Raw genomic sequence first — 20,251 nt, 5'->3', positions numbered from 1 at the left:
CTCTCACTGGCTGGTTGGAGGAAGGATGTTTGAGAGGCCTGGAAACCAAGGCACTACAATGGACTTCAGGGTGCCAGTTACAAGTCTCAGACACATTTAGTTGGATATCAACAAGGTCTGCGTGCAAGCTTTTTCCCTGAACAGGTACCCACGACTTGGCTGGGGAATAAACTGATCCCTTGGGAGGCCATTGTACAGATTCGCCTTTTTGCCAACCTGACTGCTGATGGAAATGGAACATTCTGTCCAAAAACACTGACCTAATGAATCAAAACCATCTGATTGCACTGACAAGGTTGGATAGCTTCAGCAGAGCCCCTTATGCCAGATAGCGTCACAGGCGGATGACAAGTTGCACTTGTTTAAAGTGCCTGCTGAAAGCTGGCCTCAATATGTGTAGTCAGTGCAAACAACTGGTCACAGCAGCTTTGCCCTGCCCTGAAACCTGCTCACTCTGTGGGAACCGTGGTCTGCCTCGCCAGGATTGCCCCCAGTAATTTTCTCTCCTCTGTACAACATACACAGGGCAGTAGCTTTTGGGGGTCACTGAATGCCTTTCCAGGTGTGACATTGTGTAATTAAAAGATAATCATGCAAATCATTATTTCTACCACTGTTATATACTTGCAACGATTCTTATAAAGAATGTAGCCCATGACCGGAAAGGGTTAAGTATCCTGTAGGCTAATTAACCCAGAGTCAGCCTGTAGAAACATGTTAGAAATGGTAATTAAGGCTAGATAGGCTAGAACTTTGAAATGCAAACCTGTATTAAAGAATTAGAGGTTATACTAATTGCATGTATCTTAGAGGACAGCCACATAAACAGACTGTTCCGGTCTGTCACTATCACTATTAATTCAGAGATCAAAAGGGAATATTAACATTTAGATTAATCTTGAGTGAAATAATGTCATTGTCTATATCTCTCTTTGAAGTTTGTAATAGACTGTCTAATGAATAAATTGCCCTATGTTAATTTGTGTAACTAATTACTGGTGGTGTTCAGGAAACAGAAGGTTACATCGAAAACTTACTGTTTACCTAGGACTGTCTGGGTAAACAGGCTGCTAGAAAATGATATAAAAAGACCTCTGGGTCCTGATCCTGTCATCTCAGATCTGCTTGAGGCTTCAATACAGGAGAAGCTTAAGCCACAAGATTAAGATCCCAGTGCTGACTGGTCCACCTTAATATATTGGGCATTGGACTATAACATATGGACTAAAATAAAAAAGAACTCTTTCCATCTATAAAGCTTACCATCTCTGCTATAAATCTGAACCTCAGGAATTGAATTCATGTCTGTATGTATACTATTTTTTAAATAAATTTTAGTTTCATTAATAATTGACTGTAAGCGTGCATTTGGATAATATCTGGAATATTCATTAACCTGGGAGGTAATGTGTCCAATCCTTTGGGATTGGTAGAACCTTTGCTTTTATATGATGAAATAAGCGAGTCTCAGAAATAATCGTATTTGACTTGGGTACCTGGATGGAGGCCTGAGGCTGGGTTACTTCAAGGGAACTGTGTTGTTGGCTTCTGGGCAACCACTGAGGTAATAAAGAAGCTGTTTTGGGCTGGCTTGGTAAATGTAAGTATAGAAAATATCCACCAGCTTTGGGGATTATCTGCCCCATTCTTTGCAGTTCACCCTAATTGAGTGACCTCAGCAGCGCTCCCGTGGAGTCCAGTCACACCAGGTTTTAAAATGGCGATGACCTTGGTGGTGATGGAGGACTTTAATCCCAGATATCTGTTGGGAAAACAACACAGCAGGACACAGATTATCCAACAGGTTCTTGGAATGGATTGGAAACAATTTATTTTAGAAGGTGGAGAAAGCTACTAGGGGAGAGGCTGTACTAGATTTGTTTTTGACCAAACAGGGAGGAACTAGTTGAGAATTTGAACCCCAAAGTGGAAGGCAGCTAGGGTGTAAGTGATCATAAAATGGTAGAGTTCATGATTCTAAAGGATGGTAGGAGGGAAAGAGCCCAGTAAAGACAATGGATTTCAAAAAGGCAGGCTCAGGGATTTGGTAAGTAAGATCCCATTGAAAGCAAGTCTAAGGGGGAAAACCGTTCAAGAGAGTTGATAGTTTTTCAAAGAGACATTATTAAAAGCACAAGAGCAAACTATCCTAATGCATAGGAAGTATGGCAAGAGACCACCCTGGCTTAACCAGGAGATTTTCAATGATCTGAAACTCAAAAAAAGTCCCACAAGAAGTGGAAACTAGGTCAAATTACAAACGATGAATATAAACAAATACGCGTGTAGTGACAAAATTAGGAAGGCTGAGGTACAAAAAGAGATTAAACTAGCTAGAGACATAAAGGGTAACAAGAAAACATTCTACAAATGCATAGAAGGAAGAGCAAGACCGAGGGCAGAGCAGGCCCATTACTCAATGAGGGGGAGAACACAGTTACAGAAAGTGTGGAAATATCAAAATACTAAATGACTTCGTTTCAGTTTTCACCAAAAGGTTAGTAGTGCCTGGACATCTGATAGTGAATGCCAGTGAAAATGAAGCAGACTCAGAGTCTAAAATATGGAAATAAGTTAAAAATTACTTTAAGTTACAAGTTAGATGTCTTCAAGTCACCAGGGCCTGATTAAATACATCCTAAAGTACTTAAGGAGCTGATTGAGGAGATATGACCATTAGTGATTATCTTTGAAAAGTCAGGGAAGACAGGAGAGATTCCAGAGGACTGGAAAAGAGCAAATATACTACCAATCTATAAAAAGAGAAATAAGGACAACTGGGGAATTACAGACCCCAGTCAGTTTAACTTCAGGACCCAGAAAAGTAATGGAGCAAATAATTAAGCAATTTGCAAACACCTAGAAGATAAAGTGATAACAGTCAGCATGGATTTGTTAAGGAAAAAAGGTCAAAACAACCCAATAGCTTTCTTTGACAGGTTAACAAGCCTTGTGGATGGGGAAGCAGTAGATGTGGCACATCTTGACTTTAGTAAAGGCTTTTGATACTATCTCACATGACCTCAAAACACACTAGGGAAATACAACTAAGATGGAGCTACTGGAAGGTGGGTGCACAGCTAGTTGGAAAACCATTCCCAGAGAGTAGCGATCAGTAGTTCAGAGTCAAGCTGGAAGGGCATACTGAGTAGGGTCGCACATGGCTCTTTTCAATATCTTCATCAATGATTTAGATAACGGCATAGAGAGAGTACATATAAAAATTTATGGACGATACCACGCTGAAGCAAACATGATGAAATTCAATAAAGACAAATGCAACGTACACCACTTAGGAAGGAACAATCAGTTGCATACATACAAAATGGGAAAGGACTGCCTAGGAAGGAGTACTGCAGTAAGGGATCTGGGGTTCATAGTGGATCAAGCTAAATATGAGTCAGTGTAATAAGTGCAAAAAAAAAAAAAAAAGCAATCACGTTAGGATGTATTAGCAGGAATGTTGTAAGCAAGACACGAGAAATAATTCTTCTGCTCTACTCCACGCTGAGTAGGCCTCAACAGGAGTAGTGTGTTTAGTTCTGAAGGCTACCTTTCAGGAAAGATTTGGACAAACTGGAGAAAGTCCAGAGAAGAGCAACAAAAATGATTAGAAGTCTAGAAAACATGACGTATGAGGGAAGTCTGAAAAAAGTTGGTTTGTTTAGTCTGGAGAAGAAAAGAGGGGACATAACAGTTTTCAAGTACATAAAAGGTTGTTACAAAAGAGGAGGAGATAAATAGTTCTTGTTAACCTCTAAGGATAGGACAAGAAGCAAGGGGGCTTAAATTGCAGCAAGGGTGGTTCAGGCTGGACATTAGGAAAAATGTACTGTGAGGGTAGTTAACCACTGGAACAAATTGCCTAGGGAGGCTGTGCAATCTCCATCACTAGAGATTTTTAAGATCAGGTTAGACAAACACCTGTCAGGGATGGTCTAGATAATGTTTAGTCCTGCCATGAGTGCAGGGGACTCTATTAGATAACCTCTCGAGGTCCCTTCCAGTCCTAAGATTGTCACAAAGTGGTTGGGAGTTTGCTGGCGGCGATGACTACAATAAGTAGCGCTGCCATCAACTGTGCCATCTGTCAATGCCAGCATCAATCTCAGTTCTTGTAAAGGACTGACAGACTTGATGAAGGGGCACTTTGTGGGCAGAATTCCGTAAGAGGTGTTTTTGCCTCTTTTTGTTTTGTCAGCTTACAAAAATTTTGGAATTTTTTGGTAGGTGGCTGGCAATGCTGCTAACAGTGACATGTGGTATGCGCACAACTTCACCTAGGTACCACAGAAGGGTCCATGCTTTCCAGCTTGAGTGCATTAAGTTTGTGGCCTCCACTGTTGCTGTCCATTGTCGTCATCTTGTAGACCTGGGTGCCCAATCTACAGCCCGCCAGAGCATTTCAGAAGGCCTGCAGCCTGCTTCAACACAATATACTAAAGGGAGATTTATTAGCATTGTGTCATGTTTAGAACATTTTAGTTTACACAGGTGTGAAAATAGAAACAAGCTACGTACAGTATTGTTTATCTAAATACACACGAAGTAAGATAACTATAAATCAGTACAGGCAACTTTAAAGCTTATTAAAATATATAGAAGCTGTTTGGCCCACACAAGGTTGTGCTTAGGTTTATGTGGCCCTCTTGTGTAATAAAGTTGGGTACCACTGTTGTAGACTCCATCGTCAACTCCAGGAGAGCAGTGGCTAAGTCCAGGTCACCAGTAGCTTCATACTCCCTTAGGAGTGTTTTACTCTCTCAACTCCATCATGGCATAAAGAAGTTCCTGTAACCAAGGGTGATATTCTTCTTTGAGGCTTCAATAAGCAGCTTTGTGAAAGAGTCAAAGTTTTTAGAATTTTTTGGTATGCTACTGATGTTTGAGATGCTGGTAGTGACAAGAGTTTGAAGACAATGTATACCACCACTACTGGCCAGTGCTGACTGTGCAGGAAGTTGTCCAGGACAGTCTGAAAGGCAGTAAGTGGTAATCTGCTGGAGTCAATGGACACAAAACGTAAGTCAAGTGTCTATTCTTTTTTCCTTCTTCAGGCTGAATGGAAGGTACCCTTTTGCTTTGCACTGAACAGCTCAGTGAGCTGTTCACCTGCAGCACTAATCTGTTGAATAGCCCCATGCTATGTCGTGGCTATTAAAATCGCCAGGGTACACAGATGTCTTATGATTGATATTATGATTAAGAATAAAGTCATCATGCTAATGCATAAGACGAAGTGCAATTGACTAGAAACAAGACAATGAAACAGTGCACAAATTAAAAAAAAAAAAGTCTCACCTTCTACCTCGTTATAAGCTATTTCTGTGTTCACTGTAACAGTAGTAGGTACACACTTAAGGATGATTTAGTTGGGGATTGGTCCTGCTTTGAACAGGGGGTTGGACTAGATGACCTCCTGAGGTCCCTTCCAACCCTGGTATTCTATGAAGTGCAAATACAATTTTCAAATTGGTCCTCAGTCACATTAAGAGGACTTGAGTTATAACAAACTTATCTGTACCAGACGCTCAACAAATGGGACAAGCAAGCACATTTCAGCTATGTGCTGTAAGTTTTCACATTTCCTGATAAATGAGCTAAGAATTCTCCAACAAGGTGCTTTAATTTTCTAGGAGATTTTCTTGGAGCACATCAAACTGGGGAAAAAAAGCAGCACCAAGCCTGCAGTTTCAAGATACTGAATATATCCCACAACTGTGTACATTTAGTGAACAGTGTTGTCTGCTGGTGAAGTATTAATAAGTATTTCAATACTTCTATGGGGAGGACTATTCAAAGGTAATACTGCACTTGAGTAATTTTACTGCAATGTTGTAAGACACCTACTATACCAAACCCATAGCAAACTGTTTACTTGGCTTCTGCCTTAGTGAATTACATGCCTATGGAGAGAACAGTTGGTTTTAACACATTAGACAGCTATTTCTGCTGTTATAGCAGGTTTCCTAAAAATAAAGCTTACAGAACATTAAACGTTTAATAACTGATTTAACCATGAAGTATACAGCTCTGTGTTAGTATGAAATCTAGATGGACCACGACATTATATGAAGGATTTAGCATATTTTAGTCACTTGTCCTAGACAAGTATTTGAATTGTTAAGACTAGTCTACCCTAAACAGTAAGGCTGTCTAGACATTGTATTCAAGGAGAAAGAACACTATCTGTACAGAAAAGCATTAATCTTTCCCTTTATTTTCACAGATTTCCTGTGACCCACTTTTTGAAGAAACACTATCGCATTTCTCCATCTTGCTGTTCTAAGGAGTCAGTAAAGTCAGGGATACCGGTGTAGTTTAGTTTGTGTACTTGCTCCATTTCCCTGTTTTTGAAAAATGCTGACAGCTATAGCATAAAGGCAAGGAACGAAAAGCCTCTGAAAGGCCATACTAATATAACGAGTATATGCACAACAGCATGCCACTACCTTCCTTGCCACCTGCCTGGACAATCAAATAGAGGAGAAAAGACAGACATTTAAGGAAAACGTACAGATAGAAAACTGACAGGTCTGAAACAGATGTTTTAAATGGCACTGGGAATTTATCTGGGGGAGAGTGAAAGGAAAAGGAGTGTAGTTTTAGATTTTAAAGTCTTTACCAGATGTGTTCAGTCTTTTTTTTTTTTTTTTTTTTTTAAAAAACCACCATTGTGTATTATTACTGCTCTGTCAGTCACTCTGGGAAAAGCCAGACACCAGAGCAATTATCTAGCTGAAGGCATATTGTGGTCTACTCTTCAGAGTAGAAAGAGCTTATTATAAGGCAAGGCAGACCACAGTGCATTTACAGCTGTAATTCCTGATGGCAACAAGCTGATTTTAACCAGAACACTACCAGCCACCTAATTTTATTTGCAAAAAGAAAAGGAGTACTTGTGGCACCTTAGAGACTAACTAATTTATTTGAGCATACGCGTTCGTGAGCTACCGCTCACTCGCATTTTCTATGAGAGTTTCCCACATCATCTTTTAGGGTAGATGTAGCACAACTTGATTGGCATTTCTTGATTCTTGCTCCTCATGCCTCCAACCCCCATCTTCCTCTCCCTAGAAAATCATGGGATATATTGCTAATGTGTGGATAGTTGCAGCACTTCAGCAACTTTCATATAACTTTGAAGAGGACAACTGAATAACACCCCCACACAGAATTTTCCTCACTGTCCTTTAGAATTAAGCCTCCAAAATAACTCTTTAAAGCAGATTTCTCCACTAACTGAGGCAGCTACCCAGGGTCATGGTCTGGCTGGATAAGGCGCATCTATAGGATTCTTTTCCATGCATTTGGTTCAAATCAGCAATAGCATTAAAAAAAATTCACACCTCCATTCTTTTATAACAGCAATCTAAACTTAGTATTATATACAAATACGTAACTAAGTTGGCATATGGAAATCCTTAAAGCTGTATTAACAAGTCCTGCTACTAGTCGCTTTCCTCAAGCCTAGTGACATTGATCACATTATGGTTGATGCTTTTCTCCTGTCTTTTCTTTTTACTTGATAGTATCAGTTGAAGTCTCATCTCATGTTTATCTATAAATTTCTGCTTTTCTTACATTTAGATGTGTGACTTGTTTCCTATCAAAACTCTACAGATCAAGCTTTTCTCCTTCTACCTCTTTATTTTAATATCTTAATTTTGAGTTTAACTTTGGCTATTGTCAAAGGGGTTTCTCCCTTCATAGACAAAAGTTTGTGTCTATGCCTACATCAACTTTTCATCTTTTCATTAACATAGCTATTTCCTCTAAGCTAGAGATTACTTTATATAGAATGGAGAATAATCCTTTGTGTTTCACAGACGTAGTGAATAGTTTTTCAAATTCCATCAGTTTTCTGCTTAGGTTTGCCTTTTTGTGCGGGTGGGTATGCAAATTTCTCAATTATTGGTATTGATATATTGGAATTTTGGTGTCTTCTGGCAAGTTGTGTACCCTCAAGCAATCAAAATGTGTGGTTTCAAAACAGCTGGCCAAGTTGATATACCTATAAATTCCTAAACATCAAAACTTCCCAGGCTTTTACTGGGGTTAAATTCCGTATTATCTACTATGAGCAGTGGCTTAGCTCTCTAAATAAATTATCCCAAGTTTCTACTATTGCTTTCATAAAAGGGTGATTAAACATTGATTTTGACCTATAAGATTTATTTAGCCAGGGAATCAGGTGAATTTGATTTCTCAAAATGAAATCATTCTGTGTCTACCTGCTGCTTATTAGGGTTTGGCATTAGCCAGTACATTAGGTTTCTAATTTGACTAGCTTTATAAATGGTGCTTAAAGTTTGATAGAGTGAACAGTTTTTGCCATGGTTTCTAAACTAGACTGCTTAACCCTGGATTTCTTATTTCCTCAATTTAGTTTAATCAGGAATTGCACAGAACTAAATACCAGAAGTGTTTCGAAAAGGATGTTAATTTAGGGTAAGATACTCATCTTAACTGATGCAATTTTGCATAGCTATGGAATTTTGTATTTTGACCAATTTTCCAGATATGTTTTGATACTCTGGAATCAATGGAGCATAATTATTATGTCTTGCTAGCTTTTAGGAATGTGTATTCCCAGGTATCTTACTGAAGTAGTTACCAATTTGTATTTGGAATTATCTTTCATATCTTTCCATAGATCAGAGAGCACACTTATGTCTAGGAGCTCTGATTTGCCAGTTTTTTTAATATCCTGATGTTTTGCCAAACCTTAAGATTTCTTCTTGAAATTCTAGTAGCATTAATACCGTAACACCATCTGCATAAAGTTTACTTGTGTTTGTTATGGTAACTTTATTTATATTAGGATTATTTCTGACCAATTAGATGAACGACTCCATTACCATGGTATGAAGAAATGAATAATGACATCCGGGGGAGGAGGGTGGCGGTGCATGTGTGCGCGCACAAGAAAAAGGGAAAATTTAATGATAAATATCCAGTTAGTCTTACAGTAGATTATCGGTTGGAAAATAAGAAATCTAATTTTGAAATTTAGGGCCTAAACCAAAGCATTCTTTACTTATAAAAGTAAGAGTTAAACTAACATGCTGACTATTGCTCTGCAATGTTACAGGTTTAACAGATGGTGAAATAATTTTTAAGACTTAGATCCATGTGTCTTAATCCTAGTTCTGTGTTATGCCAGGTTTATTATAGTATTAAAACACCAGAGTATCTTTTTGATTTAATAAATGCATTGTGATGGAGACAAAGCCACAGGCAGAGCACCAAACACCACCAGAAGCTTATATTAACAGTTCACTCCCTCTCATGTCTTAAGAGTTCTAAAAGTTATTTATGGTACCTTTTCTCCCCTCAACATACTACGGAACAGAGATTTTAGCAGACAGTATAAAGGTAACAGGCCTGTTTTCCACACTGTCTTAACATTATTTAATATTGTAGTACTTATCACATCACATTTTCAATGCATTATTATGACTCTATAGTTCTGAGAGTCAACTAACGGTCAACCCTCTCCCTCAAAAACAAACAGGTTTTCACAGGTAAACCAAACTCCTTCCAATATTAGTATTTAAAAACACATTACACCAAAAAACCCTCTGGGCTACAGAGGGAAGTGAAAGTGTAAGGATGTGTGGACTATAACCTGGGACTGCCGATGTTCCATTGTGAGGTCATGTGGAGCCACAGCCAGGGAGCACTATGGATCACAGGTGCCACAGGAAGTACCATGCAAGGAACCCAGGAGCGACAGTACCCTGCAGATCTGAGTGGCCAAGTGCCCTATTTAATCTTGGAGGGTGCCCAAGGAAGTTGTCTGGGCAACCACACAGACTTTTGGCCTGTTGCAACTTCAGACCTCACCTCATCCCCCTCTCTGACCCCAGCTTGACTATGAACCTGACTCTTGCCTCCTGACTCCATCCTGGTACTACCTCTAATTGGCATATGACTCTGACCCTGGCTTACTGAACCCAGCTCTAGCAATTCCTCCGACCCCTGCTCACCGACTACCATCCCTGATGTGCGGATCCTGGCTGAGCTGTAACTGCTAGGCCAGATTTCCTAGGCCCCAGTCCTCTACAGAATGCAATTTCAAAGTCAACACATCCTGCTGGCTGCGTCCACTAAGCTTTTTCTGAAAAATCACCTAACTCTACTGGTAATAAGGAGCAGAAGACTAGTGTGAACTGGCCATTAATACTGGTGAAAAAATACACACTCCAGAAGAGGTGACCAACAGCACTAGGACCAATAGTCTAGTGCTTCTACTGTGGCTCGTCCCAGTGGAGAGGACCTAATGCAAGATTTTTCAGGTATGGCTCACTGCAAACAAGAACATAGTGAACATGGTGACAACCCTAGGTAACTTTCATACCAAGAAAGAGCAGTTGGAGGCGGGGTAACATGTAGTTTTCTCCCAAATTTGCAGCTTCCACACTGTCATGCTTAGCAAGAACTCCCTGTTGACAATACAATTTTCACCATTTCTTTCTTAAACAATGGTAACTAATTTGGCACCATCTACACAACTTCCAACTTAGTTCCAAAAGAAAGTTAAAAGCTCCTAGGCTAAGCATACACTGCTAGAGAGCTGGAGAGTTCAGATTTGTGGCCCGGGGGTAAAGAAGCAGACTTCAAAGAAAGGGATAAGAGTACCCGCATGGGAAATAAAATGGGTGTGCGCCTTTTTTGATTTATGATACGAAGCCTCATGTTTTTAAATTAGAAGTGGCTCAGGTCTTGCCCATCATGTCTCCTCCTTTCCCACACCCACCAAAAAAAGATGAGAGAAACCATGCAAGTGAAACCACCTTATGATTGAGAAAAGATGTCTAAGAATTTATCATCACTCTCAATTGAAGACAGATATAGACTGAAGGTCTCAGAAAAAGCACACAAGTCCATAGCGAAACATCCAAGCCTTCTTTACATAAAATTTAGTGTCATTCTGTGCATGTAAATAATATTAAAATTGCAAAGTCAAACACATGCCAGAATTAAGGTTGCCTGTGCAACCTTAATTTGGCCCCTTTATGCATAAGAATACAGTCTAACTGCATACATTCCAAACCCTTGCCTCATTCAGTGCTCAGAATGGATCTGCTTTGGAGACGAATCATGGTGGTGTAGCACAGGAGGCTCTTGTCTGTAGGACCCCTACCTCATTCGAGGAAGTCAGGTGTGTATCTGTTGTGGCAACTGGAACAGGCAGGCCTAAGCCTATCCACAACTAAGGTCCAACCCCCTCAACTGAGGCTGTTAAAATGCCAGTAGGAAAGATCAGACTGCTCAGGCAACAGAGAAACAATCATGGACACCAAAGGTTGGTCCAAGAAGGGGGCCAGAGGCACGCTGGAGGAGTGGGCCCACAAGATGTTAAAACGGGAAATGTAAATGTGGTCCAGCAGGGAGTGGGAAACAGATGATTAAAGTGTGTGTGTTGCATGAGTGGGTTCTCTGAGGCCTTCTCAATTAGAGACTCCAGAGGATGGGTAAGCACTGTCCTGCTTTGCTACCAGAGTCTCCTTGGCCAGCTCCAGCTGCTGGACCTTCTCCTGGAGTGTGGAAGTAGGAACAGCAGTCCCTCCTCCCCCTTTTAACAACAGAGGGAGTTGCTAGGCCTGTGACTCGCATTCGCCACACTTGCCTCCATTCCCCATCACCAGTATCCAATCCTCATTGCTGTTTGGAGAGTGGGCTCACAAGGCAAGGGTGATCAGATGGGGACCAGAGAAATGAGGGATAGGAAGACGGGAAAAGGCAGTCTCCCCTCAAGATGGGCTGGCTCCCTGACATTGCTTCAACCCAACCTTCTGAGTACCCCACCTGATTTAACAGCTGAGTGGTCTGTCAGCTCAGTTGGATGCAACTACCCCAGTGCCAGGGTGGATTTGATTTAAATCAAACTTAAATTGTGATTTAAATCACTAGTCAGGAAGACTCAATTTAATCATGGATTTCTACAAAGAAGTGCATTCTTGTTGGTTGTTATAACCTTAATACATATTCTTCACGACTCAGAGATAGATGTAGGTTTCATTTTTAGAAGGTACACACTATACACTTTTAAAATGATTTATTTTGAAAGCTTTTCAGATTAGTTTTACAGCTATATCAGAAAATGAATGATTGTTTGGTTATTTCATTTACCAAAGCTAACTGAAGCAGATATTTATGAAGTCATTGGGAGGTGAACAATCTCCAATTCAACAGCTTAATCATTAATATTTAGAGGATTTTCTTGCTATGCTGTATTAAGAGGAGATCACCACCAGACAGATATTTAAAATTGTTTTATTCAACTAAAACAACGTTATGTATTCTGGATTTTTTCCTTCAACAGCAAACATAATAAATATTTTAACAAAACAAGCATATGAATTTTTGAATTTTGTTAAACATTAAAGTACTTTAAAATCAGGGCTGTTTTTGTTAAAATTGTTTTTAACTAAAGTAGTTAATGATTTTTTTTTTTTTAAACCCAAGAATTAAAATAGACAGACAGACAGACACACAGACAGACAATGTCAGCCAGGTCAACATGAGAAACTTAAAATATTGGCTTCTGCAGCTAATTCAGTCGTCTTCACCTTCATTTTCCTGTTTGTTCATAATCTGGAAAAGAAAAACAAGCTTTCCTGCTTTTTCAGGACCTAAACAATTTCTCAATTTGGAATGAATTCGTCCAAAAGGAAGAAAATATTCTTTCTACGCCAGCAGAAACAGCGTTAAAAAGGGAGACCACCACTTCAACAGTCTCTGAATCCAAGTGCTTAAGTGACTTCCACCAGTTCACTGGTGTGACTTTCTTTAAAAGAAACGTATTTCTTGAATGGTTCAGCCTTAGCTCTAAAGTTTATTATAGTTGGATGGATGGACTGCTGGATGTCCATGTCATAGCCAACTCCTCTTCTTCAGCAGTTAAGGTTTGACCATGGTACTGAGTATTGAGAATATTTGCAAGAAAATGAGCTGGAGATAGTGCTTGTCCCAGTCGTTTTTTTAAAATGCTTGTAATTGAACTCTGTCATTGCATATTTCTCTTTTTAAGAACTCACTCAATTCCTTTCAAATTTCAACAGCATCAGCAATAAAACAGCTACTTCCCTGCATTTTCTTCAGGGCTACAGAAGTAGGCTTCAGGGTACCCAGCAGGTGTTCAACATTTCTCTTAAGCCCAACGTTGAGACCTTTGTGAACAAAATCGTGTAAAAAGAGAAGGCACTGTCACAGCCAAACTGTCATCAGATTAGGCCAGTTCTTGATATAGTGCTCAAAACAGTCCACTACGGAGTTCCATCGCATGTCTTGTGGGACAGTTAGCTAACTGCTGCAAAGTGGTTGTTACAGAAGTATTTTGCAATTTCAACAACATTAGCCTTTATTTCTGGAACACTGAAGTCTTTGGCTAGGAGGTGCATCAAATGAGCACTGCAGTGAGAGTAGCCTGGGACTCTCCTAAATTTCTTCTCATCTTTGATACATTTGCAGCATTGTCTGTGACCAACCTGCATACCAGACATTTGAATTTTTTCCCCCCCAAGTTTGTTATAGCTTTTACTGCTACTTTTTATAAGTATTCTGCTGCGTGCGCATTTCCTGATGTATCAATTGTTTCTGTAAGGAAGACATTCCCTTCTGTTACACAAGCACATACAACAGGATTATTGTGGACAATGCTCCACCCATCAAGACTCAGGTTAACAATTTCACCCTCTAGACCTTTTGCAAACTGCTCAGTTTCTCTTTCACACACTTTATCCAGCAATTTGCCTGTGACACCTGCTCTGCTGGGTGGACTGTATCCTGGTCTTAATGACTGAACCATGTTAATGAAGTGTGCGTTCTCAATCATACGGAAAGGACAGCTTTTTGCATAAACAAACCGGCAATTTTTCCAATCAATCAATCACCTCTTTTTGTAATCTGCTGGTTCTTATCACAAACTTATCTATGGTTGGTTTTTTTTGGATGGAGTTTTTTTTTCCTCTTTTTGCTACAGGTGTCATACTGTGGCTATCTGACATACATGATGTGACTGAAACACTCTCACTGGCAGATAACTCTGAAACTGTAGAAAATGATGGTGATCTTGAAGGTTGATAGTCTTCAGAATCCTGTATGTTGACTATGGATTCTCCTAAACAAAATAAGTCAATACAGTTATTTAATTACCACCATACTGCTCATTTAGTATTATTCATTGCGTTCACCGACACTCAGTGCTACTTTAGAGGTGAAATTGTAAAAGGAAGATCTGCTTATTTCAGCTATTTTTTATCACAACTGCATTTAAAATGATAGTACCATAGAGTAACAACTGTATTTTTTGCTCAAACATGAGAATTCAAGAATGGCCAAGAAGGAAGACAGGCAGTCCTTAAGAAAGAAGTATGAAACAAACAAACAAAAAAAAAGTAGTTTACCAACCTGAAGATCCTGCATGTTCAGACATGTTCCTTTCATCATCTTCAAAGCAGTTTTCTCCTGAGAAGGAACACTTCTCATAATGTTGTTTCATTCGGACAACTAGGGCTTGCATTTCTTTGTTGCACTGTTTGCATTTTGCACGCATGCCGGTCTTACCCACAGGTAGAGGAACTTCATTAAAATATTCCCAGATTGGGTCTCTCTTACAGCCTGCTACCATTATAGGTTTTCCCTTTGAGTGAGAGAATGGTATGGTAGATCCCAAATCAATGAAGGTACACTGAAAGACCACAAGACTTCTGGAATATGCTTCTCAAACAGTTTCATATTCGTTTCTACTGCCTGTCCATCCCTTCTCACATTTATCTCCAGACTTCTCCTCTTTGTCCAGATTTGTCTCCTATTTGTCCAAATCTTCTATTCACTGAACTTTTTGAAAAGTTTGCACTTTTAGAGAAAGGTAAGAGATTGACTCTGTGTACACAAATTTGCAGAGGGACAATAGGGTTGAGGTCTGTTATTTCTCACCTCTATATATATTTATTTTAAAACATTTTTGCTGTTAAGCATATTATCTCTTGAGACAAAACCAGAATTTGAGAACTGCAAAACTAAGCATCTTTGATGGTATCTTCTAGACTGAGCATTGAGTCCCATTGGGTAGATAGAAAGATTAACCTAAATAATCAATACAGAAGCCACTGGAACCCCATAAAATTGGGTCCCTAATCCATAAGCTATTGGAACTCATTTACAAATTTTTTCTTGAGCATTACATGAATATATTCTCATATGACAGAATTAGAATTTATAATCCCTATTCCATGATGAGATATCTTTGAGCTACAACATATCTTAATTAAAACTATCTTTAGATAAGTTTTCCTCAAAAAAAAAAATCCAGTTTTGATTTTTTAAAAAAAAGCATTGATTTTTATCCACTCTGCCCAGTGCCTAAATTGGATTTGTCAGAGACATAGGAGGAGGGGGAACCAAGCAGTTAGGGTCACTGGTGGTGGAAGGGCCAGCACCCTCCTGGGTGTTAGGGGTGCCCAGCATCCTTTGTCAGGCCAAGGCAGGGGTGGCCAACCTGAGCCTGAGAAGAAGCCAGAATTTACCAATGTACATTGCCAAAGAGCCACAGTAGTATGTCAGCAGCCCCCTGCCCTCCAAATCAACTCCCCCCGACCCGCTCCCAGCACCTCCCACCCATCGGCAGCCCTGCCAATCGGCGCTGCTTCCTCCCTATCAGCTGTTTCACCGCGTGCAGGAGGCGGGGAGGGGACAGCGAGGGCACTGCATGCTCAGGGGAGGGGGCAGGAAGGAATAGAGTGGGGGGTAGGACCTGTGGCAGAGCCAGGGGTTGAGCAGTGAGCACCCCCCAGAACATTGGAAAGTTGGCACCTGTAGCTCCAGTCCCAGAGTCAGCACCTATACAAGGAGCCGCATATTAACTTCTGAAGAGCCACATGTGGCTCCAGAGCCACAGGTTGGCCACCCCTGGGCCAAGGGACAGTTACCTCCAGATACGCCCCAAAGCCTGGCAGGAAAAAAAAAAAGCAGTGAATGAATCCAGTAGAGGAAGCCCTGATAGAGTATTACAAAAGACCCCTCCAGATTCCCACTGCCACTCACTACCAGTAGCACCTGGGAGGATTACTTGCCAGTGGAACAAAGGCACGCAACAGAGGATGGGATCCTTGCAACCCGGGGGAAGGGGAGTCCTGGGAGAGGTGTTTTCCCAGGGATGCAAGAGGAAGCTAAAAAGGTAGCACTGAGGAGGCAGGACAGGACAGAGCTGAGGGCCACCCTTACAGCCAGATCCTCTAAGGACTCGAGAGGAACAAAGAGGCCCCCACCCAAAATGCCGCTCTCCACAACTTTGTGGACTGCTCGAGATGGAGGTGGTGGTGGAGCCATAGTAGTGGTAGCGGTGAATGGAGGAACAATGGATGGCAAAGGGACAGTAGTCACCTAGGTACATGCCTGGGGGTGAACGGCAGATGCTCCCATAGCTGGTAAAAGGGACAATGGGGTTGAGGTGGGTGGGAGATGTGGTAGCAGCAGCCATTGCAGATTTCTGGGTAGAGCTTGTTCTTGCCCTGGCCCTCCTTGCTGATTGGAGGGGACTCTGCCAGTGGTGATGGTTTGGTAGGGGAGTCCCTGCCTGTGCCTTCTGCTACAGGAAGTGCTGATGGTGCTGGCAGAACTGTTATTGATAGCCATGGGTAGGGCCCTACCAAATTTACGGACCATTATGGTTGATTTCACAGTCTTAGGATTTGAAAATTGGTAAAATTTCATGTTTTCAGATTTTAAATTTGAAATTTCACAGTGTGGAGGGGGGGGGGGGAGGGTCCTGACCCAAATACAGAGGAGTGTGGGGGGAGCGGGTGGCGGGGGTCACAAACATTTTGCAGGGTGGGTATGTGAGAGAGCGCGCGCACCATAGGATTGCCACCCTCACTTCTGGGCTCTGAAAGGCAGCAACTGCAGAGCTTCCTGCAGCCGCAGGAGGTTCCTGGAGGTGGAGGTGGGTGTGATCTCTTCCGTGCTGTTGGAAGTACCCCAGCCAGGGGCTCCTTGCTGCTAGTCCTGGCCGGCTTGGGAGAAGCAAGACTCTGCAGATGCTTGGGGAGGGGTCACTGTACAGAGTGCATCCCCCTTCCAGATGCAATTAGCAGCTTATTTTGGTAAAATAAAGAAAAGTCATGTAAACTTGACAGAATTTACTGATTGACACTTTACAGCAACTAACTACGCTCAGGGCTCAACTCTCTGATTGGTAGATACAGGCATCTGGAGATTGCTTTGTAGGGTAGAGAGCTCAATTGGTAGCCTCAAACTTGAGAGCCACAGCCTTAAGTTAACAAAAACATGTGAAAAACAGTTCTGGTTTCAAATGTCTTTGATTGAATGTCAGCATAGAGCACCCAGCAACTGTCTTTCTTCATTCCCTGTCTCTGTACTGAAAACACCTGCTCGCGTTTAGACACTGCTCTCTCTGCATCCACAGTTTGTTGGAATTGTCAGACAGCCCTTAGCTAGCCTTGCAAGATGGGGGATTCTGCGGAGTTCCAAAACTGCAGCACAGGTAAATTACAGTCTGCTTCTTTTGCAATATTTTTGTAAGTAGGCATCTCCAGCCTACACTTCTTATCAAAGCCAGGAATTGCATTAAGTGAGGTTAAATACACCATCAACATACTGCTTTTAGGAACCTTACTGCAGGTTGTGAAACTTCTGAGCCATTTTTGCTACATTGCTTGACTCTTCAGTATGTTACATTTACTTTGTAGCCTGGAAGCCAATGATGATGCCAAGGGGTAGCTGGCACCTCCCTCTCACCCAAAAATATTTTCTACCCCTTCTGCCTGAAGAAATAGAATAGTAAGGGAACAAACCGCCTCTGCTGCTGTGGTATATGAGGCGTGACTGTGGAAGTGATTAGTGAAATACAAACAGGTACTTTCTTATTTCAGAACAGAAGACTGCTGCTGAAATGCACAGCCTACAGGACACACCATCTGAAGTGATATTTAACGGATGACCATTCCTTTGTCCCTGCTTGGCTGGGGAATATCTCTGAAGGCTATGACACTGCAATTCACAGACAGATACCTTGTCTTCCTCTCCCCATCCCAGCAAACAGAAGTCAGAGGAGTTAGCTGGGAGACACGCTGCTCTCAGCCTGGCCAGATCCCTTAGGTACTGGGCCAGGCCCGGGGCAGTCCACATGCAGGGGGGCAGGTGCAGTTACACCCTCCCACCCCCCAAACTAGCCCAAAACAGTAGCCTGCAACAAGAGGGGCCTGGGACCCACCTGTGAGACCCTCATTTCTGTACACAACTGGGAAAAAAAAAAAAAAAGCAAGCGGTCACTGACAATTTCAGAACTTTTCTGAAAACAAAATTCAAAGAAAAGCAGCTACTCTAAAATTTGCCTAGACTCACCTTGAACTTCAGAAATAGGCCTAACTTTGGAAAAGCCAACAGAGAGCACTCTATCAACATAACCTCTAAACTTTGTACCTTAGGCTATGTCTGTCTACACTACAGCTGGGATCAACTCTCTGAAATCAATCCACTGGTGGATTTAGCGGGTCTAGTGAAGACCCGCCAAATCGACAGCAGATTGCTTTTCAGTTGACCCCTGTACTCTAACCCCAACGAGAAGAGTAAGGTAAATCAACGGGAGATTTTCTCCCATCGACCCCGCATAGCGTAGACCCCGCGGTAACTCGACCTAAGGTACGTCAACTCCAGCTATGTTATTCACATAGCGTAGGTTGACTTACCGCAATAGTGGAGACATAGGTTGTACCTTAAAAGAATCGGAAGTAGAACGTTCAGCATCAGATTCACCACCAGATGAAGACAATGTGGAAGGAAACGATTGGGTAACATGGTGAACAGAAGCTGAAACGGAACCCAGCTGATAACAAGGTAAATCCCAGGGAATAAGATTCCACCAGGACCAAGTGATATTGTGCAAGTTGTATCTGATGGCCCAAAGCAAACACACTTAAGATCTTATATTTTATTTGAGGATAAGAACGAGTGTAAGCAGTTTCAAAAGAGCAGCTTGGTTCATGTTCACGGATTGAATGTCACAAAATACCAAATACAGCTTCCTGCTTCCCATGCAGATTTTTTTCCAATCTCCACTGCGGTAGAAAAATCTGTGTTTATTTGTAATGGCTTCAGCAACTGAAAAAAAAAAAAAAAGCTCTGGAAAAAGGATACAGGATTCTAACATGAAAATGGACTCACAAGAGCTGTCAAGTGGTATAGGTAGACTTCATTCAGTCAAAAGATGGTCTTTCAGTTCAGTCACAAATTACTGACCTGCGTTTGCTTTACTGCAAGAGAACTGCATGTATATTAAAGTTGCAGCAGATGTCCTGCAACTAACTGCAGTCTGGGGGATTGCTGAAAAAGAGAAAGCAGCAACGACAAGGGCAACTTCCTCGAGCTCCCAACGCTAACAGCCAAATACAATGATGTGTTAAAGAAAACAAAAAGTGAACCATGCGATGCAAAATACACCCATTCATCAATACAATATGAAATAATTCAACAACATTTCTGACATTATATTTGAATGCATAAGCCAAGAAGTGAAAGAGGCTACTATTTTCTCTATATTGGTTGACAAAATTAAGAATGTTAGCAAAGCAGTTGCGTTGAGATATTATTTGCATAGCACTGTATGACAGATTTTTTGGTTTCCATCCTGCCAAGTCACTTGATGCAAAATCTTTAAATATGGGAACACCACATTGTCAGTGTGGTACTGATATACAGAACTGCATTTCTCAGACTTACGATGGTGCCAATGCTATCAGTGGAAATTTTAGTGTGCAAGTTCCTATGGGAAGTAGTATGGCAAACATTACACATTCACTGTTTCAACCACAGGCTCAATTTCATTATTGCTGATGTATGCAAAGAAAACAAAACACTGGATTCCCCCATCCTGGATCAGATATGCTCACTAAATTCACAGCCTTTCAAAAAGAAAGCACAACCCAAAGTTTCGGAATTGAAGTTGTGACACTCAATGGGCATGACAAGTTTCTGCTTGTAACGCTGTGAAAAAGACAGTTTAATCCATTCTTGTGTCACCAGCTGTATCAAGGGGTGACAGGGCAGTGGATGCACAAGGTGTTAGTTCAGACTGACTTTATTGTCCTCCTTTGGATGTGAAGGAAAATTCAACTTCTTAAAGTTACCTGACTACTTGCAAGCAGCTACGTGTGACTTGTCTCAGGTATGCTTATCTGTGAACATTCATATCAGTGAATTTCTGAACATGAGTGATCTGGAAGAG

The 20,251-nt window shown here is 41.3% G+C and overlaps 1 protein-coding gene across 4 annotated transcripts in view; it reads right to left on the bottom strand.

The window, feature by feature from the left end:
• The window catches only part of GGPS1 (geranylgeranyl diphosphate synthase 1), a 58,948-nt gene that overhangs the window by 19,989 nt on the left and 18,708 nt on the right, over positions 1 to 20,251 (bottom strand). Inside the window, exon 3 of one of the 4 annotated variants that reach the window (XM_074948870.1) lies at positions 1,497 to 1,762. The exons of the other annotated variants lie outside the window; for them this stretch is intronic. The gene's annotated coding sequence lies outside the window, so the exon portion shown is untranslated. The remainder of the gene's footprint in view (positions 1 to 1,496; positions 1,763 to 20,251) is intronic. 4 annotated transcript variants of the gene reach the window in all.

The sequence above is a fragment of the Natator depressus genome, chromosome 3 (assembly GCF_965152275.1).
Source record: "Natator depressus isolate rNatDep1 chromosome 3, rNatDep2.hap1, whole genome shotgun sequence".
Classification (NCBI taxonomy): Eukaryota; Metazoa; Chordata; order Testudines; family Cheloniidae; genus Natator; species Natator depressus.
Note: the sequence above shows the minus strand (reverse complement) of the source record. Positions and strands in the feature narration are given on the sequence as shown.